Source organism: Neovison vison, chromosome 8 (genome assembly GCF_020171115.1).
Source record: "Neovison vison isolate M4711 chromosome 8, ASM_NN_V1, whole genome shotgun sequence".
NCBI lineage: Eukaryota > Metazoa > Chordata > Mammalia > Carnivora > Mustelidae > Neogale > Neogale vison.
The window spans coordinates 65,933,991-65,947,038 of NC_058098.1; positions in this window are offsets into that span (position 1 = coordinate 65,933,991).

A 13,048-nucleotide genomic window follows, 5' to 3' on the forward strand; every position below is an offset into this window, starting at 1 on the left:
AGCTTTTAAAAAATAAAAATCAAAAAGAAAGCTGAAAAGGCAGGGCAAGGAAGACTTTCCAGGAGGAGCAGAGAACATGGGTTTGCATACAAGCTCCTATCACAGATTCTGGGCTTACTGAGCCTCAGGTCCAAGGTGGAGGAAGTGAGGGGCCGGGAGATCAGCGGGAGCTGAAGTGCATCTGAGTGCAGACCATGGGAGAGAACAGTCAAAGGCTACCAGCTTCACAGATTTTTTTCATAATGTGGATGTTGACCCTCCACCCCGTCCTCCCATCTGACCTCTCTTCTATCTACCTAACACACAATCAGCCAGAATGATGTCTCCTGGCCTGTGTGTGCATTTCTCCATTTCTCTGCATTGTTACCAGAAGCATCCACCCCTTGGGCATGAATGAGTCAGCTGTTTGGGACGACCTCCAAATGCTGTGTCTTTGAGGACACGCCAGCCTCCTCCTCCAGGCAGTCCTCCACAGGACTTGGAAAATGTACTTGGGGAGCATTCCAGATGTAAGGGGCCGTCAGGGTACAAGATTAACCTGGGTGCACTACCAGATATTCTGAGGCCTCGGAATCCGCCCCTTTCCATTTCTCCCTGTACTTCACGGAGGCTTTTCAGACATTCATTTCAGTACCTACAGGGCAGGGTGGCTCCATGTGGTTGATGGGAGGTAGATCCCGGGACCCACACACCTGAGCACACTCAGCATCCCTCTGAGGCTCACGCACAGCAGGGGGTTTGGGGGGTATGTTGAGCCCGACTCTGTGTAACTGTAACCCGCTGGACACTGATGGCAGGACTATCCTGAGCACTGAGCAGTTCTTACAGGGCTTACTCTCTGTCCAGAGCCTATATGCTAAAAACTCTTATACACTTAAAAAGTTTTTATGTATCATAAAGTAAAATTGGGGCACCTGGGTGGCTCAGTGTGTTAAGCTGCTGCCTTTAGTTCAGGTCATGGTCTCAGGGTCCTGGGATTGAGCCCCGCATCAGGCTCTTTGCTCAGCAGGGAGTCTGCTTCTCTCTCTCTCTCTTCCTGCCTCTTTGCCTACTTGTGATCTTTCTCTGTCAGATAAATAAATAAAATCTTAATAAAAAAAGTAAAACTGGTGGGGATGTATATTGATGCAGCCATCATGGGAAACGATACGGAGGTTCCTCAAAAAATTAAAAATGGCACTACCGTATGATGCCATCTGATGCAGCAATTCCACTTCTGGGTATTTACCCAAAGCGAACAGAAACAGTAAGTCGAAAAGATATCTGCCCTCCTCTCATGTCTACTGCACCATTCTTTGCAATAGCCAAGATAGGGAAGCAACCTAAATGTCCATCAAGAGATGAATGGATAAAGAAGATGTGACACACACACGCAGACACACACATACATGAACACACACAAAATACTATTCGACCACAGAAAAGAACAAAGTCTTGCCCTTTGTGACAACATGGATGAACCTCGAGGGCATTAGGCTAAGTGAACTAAGGCAGAGAAGACAGAGAAAGATGGATACCATGTGATTTCACTTCTAGAGGGCATCTAAAAACAAACCAAAACCCCACCTCAGACTCCAGATAGAAGGAAGAGCTGGGCAGTTAACCAGAGACAGAGGTGGGGGCTTTGAGGGAGAGGCGTGAAGGAGGTTATAAGGTACAAACTTCCAGTTATAAAATAATTAGTCCTGGGGATGTAATTATAGCATGGCGACTACAGTAATAATATTGTCACTATATATTGGAAAGTTGAAACAGCAGATCTTAAGAGTTCTTATCACAAGAAAATAATTGACCTGTGTGATGATGGGTATGAATGAAATGTATTGTGGTAGAGATCACTTTGCAGTACATACATACATGTATTGAATCATCCTGCTGTGTACTTGAAACTAATAGAAGGGTATGTGTCAATTACATGTCAATTAAAAAAACCTTAAAAAAAAAAGTAAAATGGTCTTGGAGTGAATTATTTTCCAAAGAGACTATTTTTAAAATAGAGGTCTTCACATTTCTTTCATGTACTATGGATTCCTTTATTTTCACCAGTGTAAGAAGCAAAAGTATTGAAGATACTCCTAGGAGTTCTCTCTCTCTCTCACACACATATACACATACGCACACACACACGCATACAAACACACATATGCATACACTTGGAATGTCTACTTAATGTTGGTAATGGTTGTTTCTGAGTGGGAGAATTGGGAATATTTTTCTTACTTTCCTTTTTACATTGTTCTATATTGCTTGATTTTTTTCTATGAGCATACATTATTTTGAATAAAAACAATAAATAATTATTCTAAGGGAAAAAGCAAAGGCACAAGAAGTGTCTGGCGATTTTGCTCTCTAGTTACTGGAAGATCATGGGTGGCCTGAGCCCCTCCATCCTTTCCTTACAAACAGTCATGTGTGGCTGGGGCCTAGGGCCCATCACTTTGGAATGACATTGCCTAGTGCATCCCACTCTAAGTGAATATCGTCTTCCTGCTGCCATAGCTCCTCAGAGAAGAGGACACAACTTGTGATTAGCTTTATCATGAAAACAGTTTTTCCCTAACAATTCTTTCTCCATCGTAAACAAGAATCATCTGGGGTTGAGGACTGATGTGGAGTCAGAGAGCCCACTTGGGTGACAGCCCTCCCCACCCACCCCAGCCCCGTATGCCATATGGAAAGCGGATGTTCTCATTTCTTCCTGAACACCAAAGAGTGACTCACTTGAAATAATGACGTACGCTGCTTATGATTTATCATGGGCTAGGTCTTCACGCTGCCTTCGAAGCAGATGTGACTGGAAAATGACCTCAGAATAATATGTCCCTTCTAAATTGAAGAGTCTATGAGCTCACTGAGGCTAATGCTCTCATTTCCTTCAGTTTTTGAAGAAGCTAGTGTGTCTGGGAGGAGGTGGAATGCATCCCTCTAAGAGCTGTGAGGATTGGCTGTAGCAAAACGGACAAGTCAGGGGCGCCTGGGTGGCTCAGTGGGTTAAAGCCTCTGCCTTCGGCTTAGGTCATGATCCCAGGGTCCTGGGATCAAGCCCCGCATTGGGCTCTCTGCTCAGTGGGGAGCCTGCTTCCTCCTCTCTCTCTGCCTGCCTCTCTGCCTACTTGTGATCTGTCTGTCAAATAAGTAAATAAATAAATCTTTTAAAAAAAACAAAAAACAAAAAACGGACAAGTCAATGACCAGATGGTTGTGTTCACTGAGCTCTGCCTGGGCCATGGCTCTGTGGGGAGGCAGGCCCAATGGTGCGATTTCTGATCACAGGAAGGAGCTTCCCAGCTGGGGAACTGAATGCTACAGCCATAGCGAAATACCCAACCCTGCAAGGCAAAACAGACAATAATACCCTCTGAGATGTGTATTTCTTTGATAAAGGCTGAAGGCGTTAAGAGCAGGTGAGCTTGGCCAGGGCCAGAGTAATCAGGGAAGTGCAAGGGATTATTTATTCCTTCACATTGCAGTGTGACATGACTCCCCACAGCATGTCAACAGGGCTCTGAGTGGTGCTTCTGAAGTACCAAATGGCCTTTAGGCTTTACCTCTTCTCTTCTGGAACTTTCCCCTGCCTTATCTCCCTTCTCAGGTCACGTTTTCCAAAAAGTTCCCTGAACTGGAGACTGAAATACTCATCATTTATCAGAGAGAGCTTCGGGGATCAACACTTGTGGATGGGGGAAGTTGGGCTGCAAAGGTAATCCCAAGAAAGACCTCAGGGGAGCCAGGCAGGACCTACAGAATTGTCTTGATTTGGAGCAGTGGGACCAGGCCTTTACACCCCCATATCAGCCACGCACTGGATGTGGGATGCACCCAGGAGAAGGGGGTGACCATGGTGAGGCAACCTTCTACCTCCAAGGACAGCTGCCAGGTTAGGGGACCCAGCTGTGAGCCATCTTCCAGGCATTGTCCCAGCCTCAGGGAGGCACCCATTTCTTGTGCTTGCTCACCAGGCTGATACCCATCTATCTGGGGGTTTCTCAGCATCCTGAAGGAATTCTGTATAGCTTGGTGCTCTTCCTCAGTGGACTCTTATCATGCAGAGGCCCTTCTTTCCCATTCCCTGGTCACCCCACAGGTGAATGAGAATCATCTCAACATCCATCTTGCAGATATGTCCTGGCAAGTGGACCTTAATTCCAGTGGCTACAGCATAGTACCATAGTAGAGGAACCCTAACCTTAGCAGATGATCACAAAGAAGTCATCTGTCAGTTATTTCTGTTATCTGGGCAGCACTGTGTCTGGGGTCAGACAAAAGCTCAACCAGAAAGGGTATGATGATTACTTTTCTACCAGATCGTGAAAGTTAGAATCAAAAGGAATTCCAATGTCAAGCATATCTTGATGGGAAGGGTAGTCTTACCAGAATTTAAACTGAAATTCTTTGTTTCAAATCCTATACATAATCCTGTTTATAGACATAGCACACAGATAGAGGTAACATGGTTTTAGAGGAAGGAGCACTGGATTAGGATGGTGTTTCCTTTCCAGAGGCCTCAATTTCGTTAACTGTAAAGTGGGGATACTATATTAGATCACAGCTAAATGTTCCTCCATCTCTACTAATCCATGAGGTTCTCTTAGATCTATGATATGCAGTGAAAACTTTTGGCAACACTATTACCAGAACAAATACCCGTGTTGTGGACTGCTTTATCATGTCCTGATTAATTCAACAAACATCATCACCCTCCCAGGGGCTGCTGGGATACCAAAAGGAACATAAGGATGAGTAAAATGCAGACTGGCCCTTGAGGCTCTTCCAGTCTAACGAGAAGGCTTAGATAGCAGGCAAATGACCTTGAAAGTAGGATCAAGAATATTTCCATTAGGGAGCACAAACATCAGTTTTTTTCTTATTGTTGTTTGCTTTGCTTTGTTGTTTGCTTTTTTGGGAGGAGATCAAAAGAGAAAAATTACATTGCTGGTTGGGCAGAATGAAGAAAATTTCATGGATGAAATGGCATTTGATATTGTCTTAAGAATCTGAGGTGGGGAAAAGAATTTGAGGTGTGGGGATGACGTGTGGAAGGGGCTAGGGTCGGGAGGTTATAAGGCGGTGCTGGGGCAGTTTGTTTGCTGCTTTGGTTGAAATGGTGAGTTCACATGAAAGGTATTAGCAGATTAGGTCGGAGGGTAGTTTGGAGAATGATTGCAAAGGGCCTTAAATAATACGATTTACTTTTCATTAACTAGACAAGGGTTTTCTGAACAACAGGAAAACAGGAAGTGTTTTCTAAATCTCTCTTCTTCAGATTTGATTATTTCAGTTGATCTGAATTCAATTCATTGCCTCTTTCTTCTACAATCTCCAACATGTGGTTAAGCCCTCTGGTGAATATATTTCAGATATTGTACTTTCCAATTCTAGAGTTCCCTTTTTATTTTTTTCTTTTTAAAAAGATTTTATTTATTTATTTGACACAGAGAGAGATCACAGGTAGGCAGAGAGGCAAGCAGAGAGGGGGAAGCAGCTTCCCCACCAAGGAGAGAGCCTGATGCAGGGCTCGATCCCAGGACCCTGAGATCATGACCTGAGCTGAAGGCAGAGGCTTTAACCCACTGAGCTACCCAGGTGCCTTAGAGTTCCCTTTTAAAAAAAAATAATTTCACTTTCCCTGCTGAGAATTGTTGTCTGTTCACTCATTACATCCAACTTCTCCTTTAAATCACTGAACATGTGGATATTAAATGTCCTAAAGTCTTTGTTAATTCCAGCACTTTTGTTGTCTTTGGATCTGTTTCTATTGACTACTTTTCCCTGAATTGTGGGTCCCATTATCCTTCTTCTTATGTCTGGTAGTGGTTTTACTGTATGCTGGACGTTATAATGATTTGTTGTAGAGCATCTACTTCGGAAGAGTGCTGGGTTTCACTACAGAGGGTGTAAATTACTGGCATATTCTTTTGGAACTGTCAGGCTGGACTTCATTCTTTATTAGGGCACATCTATTTAGCTTTTTCTGTTTAGTCCTAATGCATGATCCTTACACCTAAGGCATGGACTTTGGGAATGCCATTTGATGGCCTAAAGTTCTCAGTGAGGCTTTTCCACCCTGGTTGTGCCAACACTCCAAACTTTCCCAGCTTTGTGAAACTTCTGAGCTCTGTTCAGCTCATAACCCTGTAGGAGCTGCTCTCTGCTGTGTTCTGTTGAGTCTTAGCCAAGGACCCTTAGGGAATCCTCATGTCAGTTTATGGGGTTCCCTTCGGTGTAGCTCTTTCCTATATGGTGTCTTGTCCAACAGATTCTAGATACATTATCAGCCCCAAATTCCCATATCATCTGCCTTTTCATCTCAGTGAAATGGCCTCTCTGCTTGGCCTCACTGTGGTCTAGAAAGTGCCTCCCAGCAGAAAGCTGGGTAATGAATATGTCTCTCTTCTCTTAAGGATCACAAGACAAACTGTGTTGTTTGTTGCCCAATGCCTGAAAACAGTTGAAGTTGGCTCCTATATCTGTCCAGTTCTGAAGTTCTTTTTGATGGGCCAGGACACAGGAAAATTAGTTTGATGGTGTCCTTGCAGGACAACTCTGAGTGATGAGACACTGGAGGTGGGTATATGAAAATAAGGTCCTAAAGTAGGGTGGTGGCAATGGAAACAAAAAAGAAGCATCTAGAAAACATGACCGAGGGGGCAAGCTGGACAAGGTTCGGAGTTTCCGAGTCTTTTCTCTGCTCTTTTACCTTCATCTGTTTGTCCAAGAATCAACTGAAGTTGAACCAGACTGGAAGGTAGAAGGGACCAAGAACATGGTTATTCTTTGAAATAATGTTTTCCTACAAACTATGAATGGGACACAAAAGACTGCCAAGATCCTTGCACTTCTCAGCTCTCTCCTGAAAAGGATGATAAAAATTCTAGGGTCAGAAAAACAGAATTCAAGGAGCCTCTCTGTGTAGGAGACTGTCGTGTCCAAGACTTCTTACTATTATCACTCAGGAAAGTTGATGAAGAAATGTAACACTTGTGACCCACCAATTCCTTCACCACATTCTTATAAGATCCTTCAGTTACAGCCACACAAAGAGCACAGGAAGTATTTAAAGGCATGAATTCTGTGTCTTGGAGCATGTTCTCTTCAGAACAAGAAACCCATTCCAGAACCAGCAGGATGAATGTAGTGTGCTGGGCAGATGGTTATGGATGGAAACAAAGGATATATGGCCTGAAATTTCTTTTTATCATTTAAATGGTTAATGAGTTGATGGAATTTCACAGGTTTTCTGAAGTCAACCTGTCCTCTCTCTTCCAAATTGGAGACCCTGATAGGTTTGGGTAAGTGTGGCTTCTACCCCATCCATACGGCTATCCACCCAGAAACTATACTTGGAAAAAGATTCCCTACCAACTCCTCTTGGCAAACTTGTGAAACATATGCTTTGTCTTTCCATTCCAGTCAGTGCCTTTCTCACTTAGACCTGTGCCTTGTATGGTGTTTTGTCAGGTCCCTGAATTCTCTGTTTTTACCTGCTTTCCTCTACCCATTCCCTCCGTGATTTTGATTCGGCCAACTGTCCCTAAGAAAATAATTTTATGCAGAAATTCATACAAGGCTGCATGTGATTGGGGCATCTTTCCCAGGAAGACACTCACAAACTGATTGGAATAATAGCATTAGAGGGTGATGACTATATCTTTAGGACCCTTAAGTCAGATTTCTTAGGTTCAAAATCTGGGTTGATCATTTACTAGCTATGTGACTTTGGGCAAATCATTTAATTTTCTCTGTGTCTAAGGTATCTCATTAGTAAAATGATATCATTGGGTCCTGTCTCAGAATGCAAGAATTAAGAGAGAAGAGATGTATAAAGTGCTAACAGTGGTTGGTGCATAGTAAGTTTAATGAACACAAGCTATTTTCCAATTTTGGAAATTTTCTGCAATGAAAAAACTGAAAAATAAAAGAAAAATAGAAGAAATAAAAATCACAAACCACCCATTTTGATGCATTTTCTTTCAGTCTTCTATTTGCACATAGATATCTCTAAGAATGAAATTAGGATAGCAGTATACATGCTCCTCAGCATTTGCCTTTTTTTCCCCTTATAGCTTTAATTATTCATAAACTGCATTCTTTTTAATGGGTCCGAACTTTTCCTCTATGGATGGACCATAATTCAATCAACAAATCCCCTAATATCTGATCTTCAGGTCATTTTCCAATGTTTACTATTACAAATACTGAACAATAAGCATCTTTAAGGCTGTCTGATGATAGTCAATGATGACACTGATCCATAAAAGGGCAATTACAAAGTTAAAGGCATGATGTGTGAGGATGGTTCCTGTATAGGCATCCTTTATGACCCAGACAAGACCTCTGGTTTAGTTTCGGGTAAGAACACAGTTCGGTTTTGAACATTGGGTGTTCCTGATGCCACTGAAAACGTTTCATGTCCTCCACCTACTGCTCACGAGCTGTGCACCAAGTTCTTCAGATAGAAAGCTTCTGACAATTGTCAGTCCCTCCAGGTAGCCTCTGCACGTGGCGTCATGCGAGGGGTCCCACGGGGGGCTTTTCTGTCCTTTCCTTTATAGATACCCAGTTATGGGCAGCTCCTTCCACCTGCTCAGCCATCATCCTGCATCACTGGAATTTGCTGAAAATCTTTGGCTGTTGGTCTGTTTTGCATTTTCTTCCTTGTTCCGGACTTTTGCAGTTAGGATCACAGCTGAGGAGGTGATGACTCCAACTGACTGACGTTGCACTACCTTCTCCAATTTCCCCAGTCCTATGTCCTGAGCTTGGGGGGGAAGGGTCTGTCATGGCTGCCACTAACATCCAGTCCCAGCCCCTCCAGGTCTCCACAAAGTACCGCTGTGGGCTCCCAGGCCACTGGCTTCTTGCGGCAGATGAAAGCCCAGGTTGTTTTGTTTAGAGGCGGAGGCGATCCCTCTTACGCTCTGGCTTGAAGACCACAGGTCTTAGTCACCAGGTCAGGAAGTCACGGGCGGGGCTGCTGATGTTGCTTTTGGGAGCAACCTTGTGGGTTCTGTTTGGGCTTTCCCAATAACGGTCCCTCAAACAGAGGCTCTAAGTGAAGTGGTCTGGCTGTGTTTCGTGTTTCCCATGGGCTAGATGGTTCTGCCAGGTTCTACCTGCCGTCCCGGTTTCCTCACAGCCTCCTCCATGAGGACCTTCTCAGACCACAGCCACACACCTGGATGCATTTCAGCTAAGTGAAGAGAGACGTGCGGTTTCTCCAACTGCCTTTAAAGCATAATTGATGGGGTATCACCCACCATTTGATATCCAAACCCCGTCTTTCACCAGGCCTACCTGGGAAGGCTGGCGGAGGGAGGATGCCTTGGGATCCTTGCTTTTTAATGTATCGGAGGTACTCCAAAGGAAAGGATATTTGTTTTCCCTTTTGCTCCTCTAATTGATGCAGCTGTTGCCCAGCCTCATCTGCATTAAGCTAAATATTATGTCTTTGTAACGTTTTTGATCTTCATTAATTATAGCTCAGGAAAGCTGACAAAGGCAACCTGTCTCTTTAATATAAACAAGATTAATTGCACGGTTCCTGCAGAAAATGAACTACCAGCAGTTTAACAAAAAATGTTTGTCTTTAAGCAGTCTTTGGATAAAAAAAAAAAACTAAAACTGTTACAGGAAGTGCCAAAGCTGCCAAATTACCATGCCCGTGAGCCTCGCCCTCATTATCAGACTAAACGAACGAACGCACACACCCCTGCACTTTCATCCTCCTCCAGGCCCAAGGAAAAGAAAGGCGGGGGGAAAAAAGCACCTTTATACAAAGAAGTGTCTCTGAAGTCTGGAATGCACCCTGGCTGTTTGAAGACAAGATTTATACCTGACACCTTTCCTTAAGCTCATTGTTGAGACTCGTCTGTTTTCAAATCAACCGCAGACTGACTGCTTGAGGTACTTCATCTTATAACGACCACATAATCTAAGATAAATACACAAGGGATTGCTATCACTTTCATTAATAACCATGAAATATTCCTTCCTTCAGCAGGTTAAAAGAAAATAAAACAGGCAAATACACTCAATGGGCTGAGGTTGAAGGCTTGTGGGAAGGGCTTCCTTAGGGCAGGGGCCAGAGGGCAGAGGGTGGGGGCAGGGGTCAAAGGGTGAGGGTAGGGGTCAGAGGGTGAGGGCATGGGGCAGAGGAGAATAGGCAAGGAGCAAAGGACGGAGTGAAGTGTTCAGAAGGACTAAGACACAGCACAGCACCCAGAGGACAGGAAGGGAAGCTGGGGGGCACTCCACAGCCCCTCCAATGCTTCAGGACCCTCACTTAAAATGGCAAAGCCAAGAGTCAGGACTCGTTGCCACTCTTGCCACTCACCCCTGGAGTCAGGGGCTGGAATGTGGTTCTTGAGCCTTTGAAGCAGACCTAACAGCCTGAGAGATCAGGTCCTTCAGGAAACCTAAAAGCCTAAGAGTGAGCCTTTGATTATTTGGGACACTGTGACCTTGAGGCCAATCTGAAAGACCAGTGTGGCGAGTGGGCTCTCCAGGCTCATAGCTGGCTGAGAAAAGGCATCAGACTTGGGGCAGGATGACAACAGAGCCGTGAAAGAATCTGGGAGCTATGGCCCCTTCATGACATACCACCCTCCTCTGGCCGGTCCGCACGAAGCGGCCTCTGGCTGGGGGCTGACGCAATTCAAATTGGCACCCACAGAGAATGGAACAGGGTGCTCTCCAGGTCATGCTTAGAAAATGGGCCAGAGCCAGAGAATCCTTTGTGTCAACATCTAGCTCTCTGTGGCTTCCCTGGAATTCCTGACTCTGAGAACATGTTGGAATTGTGCCTAATAAAGCCAGGATATATAGATGTGGAGATGACTCAGGTGAAGCCAAAGGCAGGCATTGCAAAGCCAAGTGTGGGCAGGGCCAACCAAGCTCCACGGACGCCTGTGGCCTGGGGTCGGGGGCTCACATAGCCTAGCGGGTAGAGGAGAAGGGGACTTGAGGTTGGCAATCAGCTTTCCCAGCGAGCAAGCAGATGCAGAGGAAATGTGTTTCCTGGTGTCTGTGATACTGTCTGATGATGTAGGGAGCCAGACGCCTGGAGGTGAGTCTAAAAAATGGGAACCAAACTGCCATTTAGCTGGTGTTGAGAAAGTCCCAGGAAGGTGTGGCCTGGAGGGAAGAAGCGAGCCAACCTTGGTATGCAGAAGCTCAAGTGTCATGTTGCCAGGCCTGTCTCATGGAGTTCCCCCTGCTCTGGTCCAATCTGGGGTCCTCCTGGTTTTTCATGACCAGAACACTGCCTCTTTCAATGCTTGCTTTTCTGTGACATTCAAACCTAGGGTGAAATGACTCAAGTCTCCGGTGTTCCAGGAGCCCTGTTGCAGCCATTGTCCCTGGGCGGAGGGGGAGCTGGGGCCTCACACTCTGGGCCACCCAGCCAGGCCAGCACCTACGTGTGGGGTGCACCCGGAGCACTCAGCTCCGTGTGCCCAGTGAATGGCTGCCCCTCCAGTGGCACAGTCATGGTGGAACGCTGGCCTCACAGAGGTGACAGAGGCTGAGGCTTTCCTCAGCGCATGTCTACATGTTATTCTGCAGCTTGGCACAAAATGCTGCATGAAAATGAAGAAGATGTGTCTTCTGAAACACTAACTTTTCCAAGGGTCCGTCCCCATGAGCGTATTTTGAACATGGGTACACAGAGGCACATACACATATAACTCGAATAAAAGATTTACAAACCACCCTTTCTACCTGATATTTCCCACTATGTGATACAATGCTATGCTACGTATTCCGTTCCAGCAAAACGAATAAACACGAGTCTTGACCCACTGTATCAATCTCATGATGCACTAAGGAGAGGCACCTGGCAGTTTGACAAAATGCTCTCGATTAGCAATGAGGACAGAAGGCAGCTCATGGGAGGGACTTACAGATCTGACACAGTGCCAAGGAGACTGGGAGTGGGGAGGGTGGGCCCTAGTCCTGGCCAGGCTGGCTGCCTTAGGCAACCACCAGTCTCTCTGGGCTCATTTCTCCATTGGTGGACATTGTTGCATTGGACCCCCGAAGTTCTAACTCTCTGTTGGGACCTGACTTGGTGCTTTCCTGGGAGACTGAAAAAGAACAGGTGATCGGGATGGAATATTATGCAGCCATCAGAAAATGAAATCTTGCCATTTGCAATGACATAGGATGGAACTAGAGGGTATTATGCTGAGCGAAATAAGTCAATCAGAGAAAGACAATCATCATATTGTTTCACTGATGTGAGGAATTTGAGAAACAAGACAGAGGATCATAGGGGAAGGAGGGGAAAACAAAACAAGATGAAACCAGAGAGAGAGACAAATCATATAAGACTCACTTCAGGAAACAAACTGAGGCTTGCTGGAGGGGAGAGGTGTGGGGGGATGGGGCAGCTGGGTGATGGACACTGGGGAGGGCGTGTGCTATGGTGAGGGCTGGGAATTGTATAAGACTGATGATTCACAGCAAATAATACATTATATGTTAATTTAAAAAAAGAGAACAGAACAGGTGATCGATACCTTAGAATTTTTAGTGGAGGATGGGTTGAGCTCATGAGGTGATGCTGTTGGTGAATTTCTTTACAGATCATGGTTAAGCTCCTCCAAAATACTTGATACCTGACTTTCTTAAAACCAGATCGTCAGGGTGATGATCTGAGCTGGGTAGCTCAGTGTTAGGTTAAAGCCTCTGCCTTCAGCTCAGATCATGATCCCAGGGTCCTGGGATCAAGCCCTGCATCAGGCTCTCTGCTCAGCAGGGAGCCTGCTTCCCCCTCTCTTCTCTGCCTGTCTGTCTGCCTACTTGTGATCTTTGTCAAATAAATTAAAAAGGCTTAAAAAAACAAACAGTCAGATCATCTAGTGTATCTCCTAGAACGTCTATAAGGAGCTTGAGGAAGCAGGTGGGGTTCACACTTCTGTCTCCACTGCCCTCCCAGCAAACAGAACAATGGATCATGATCTCATTCATCATATCATCAGCCTCGCTGACAGTTTTTCATAATTCTCTGGATGTAATAACAATACTTACTAGTCGTAGGAAGCCTTCA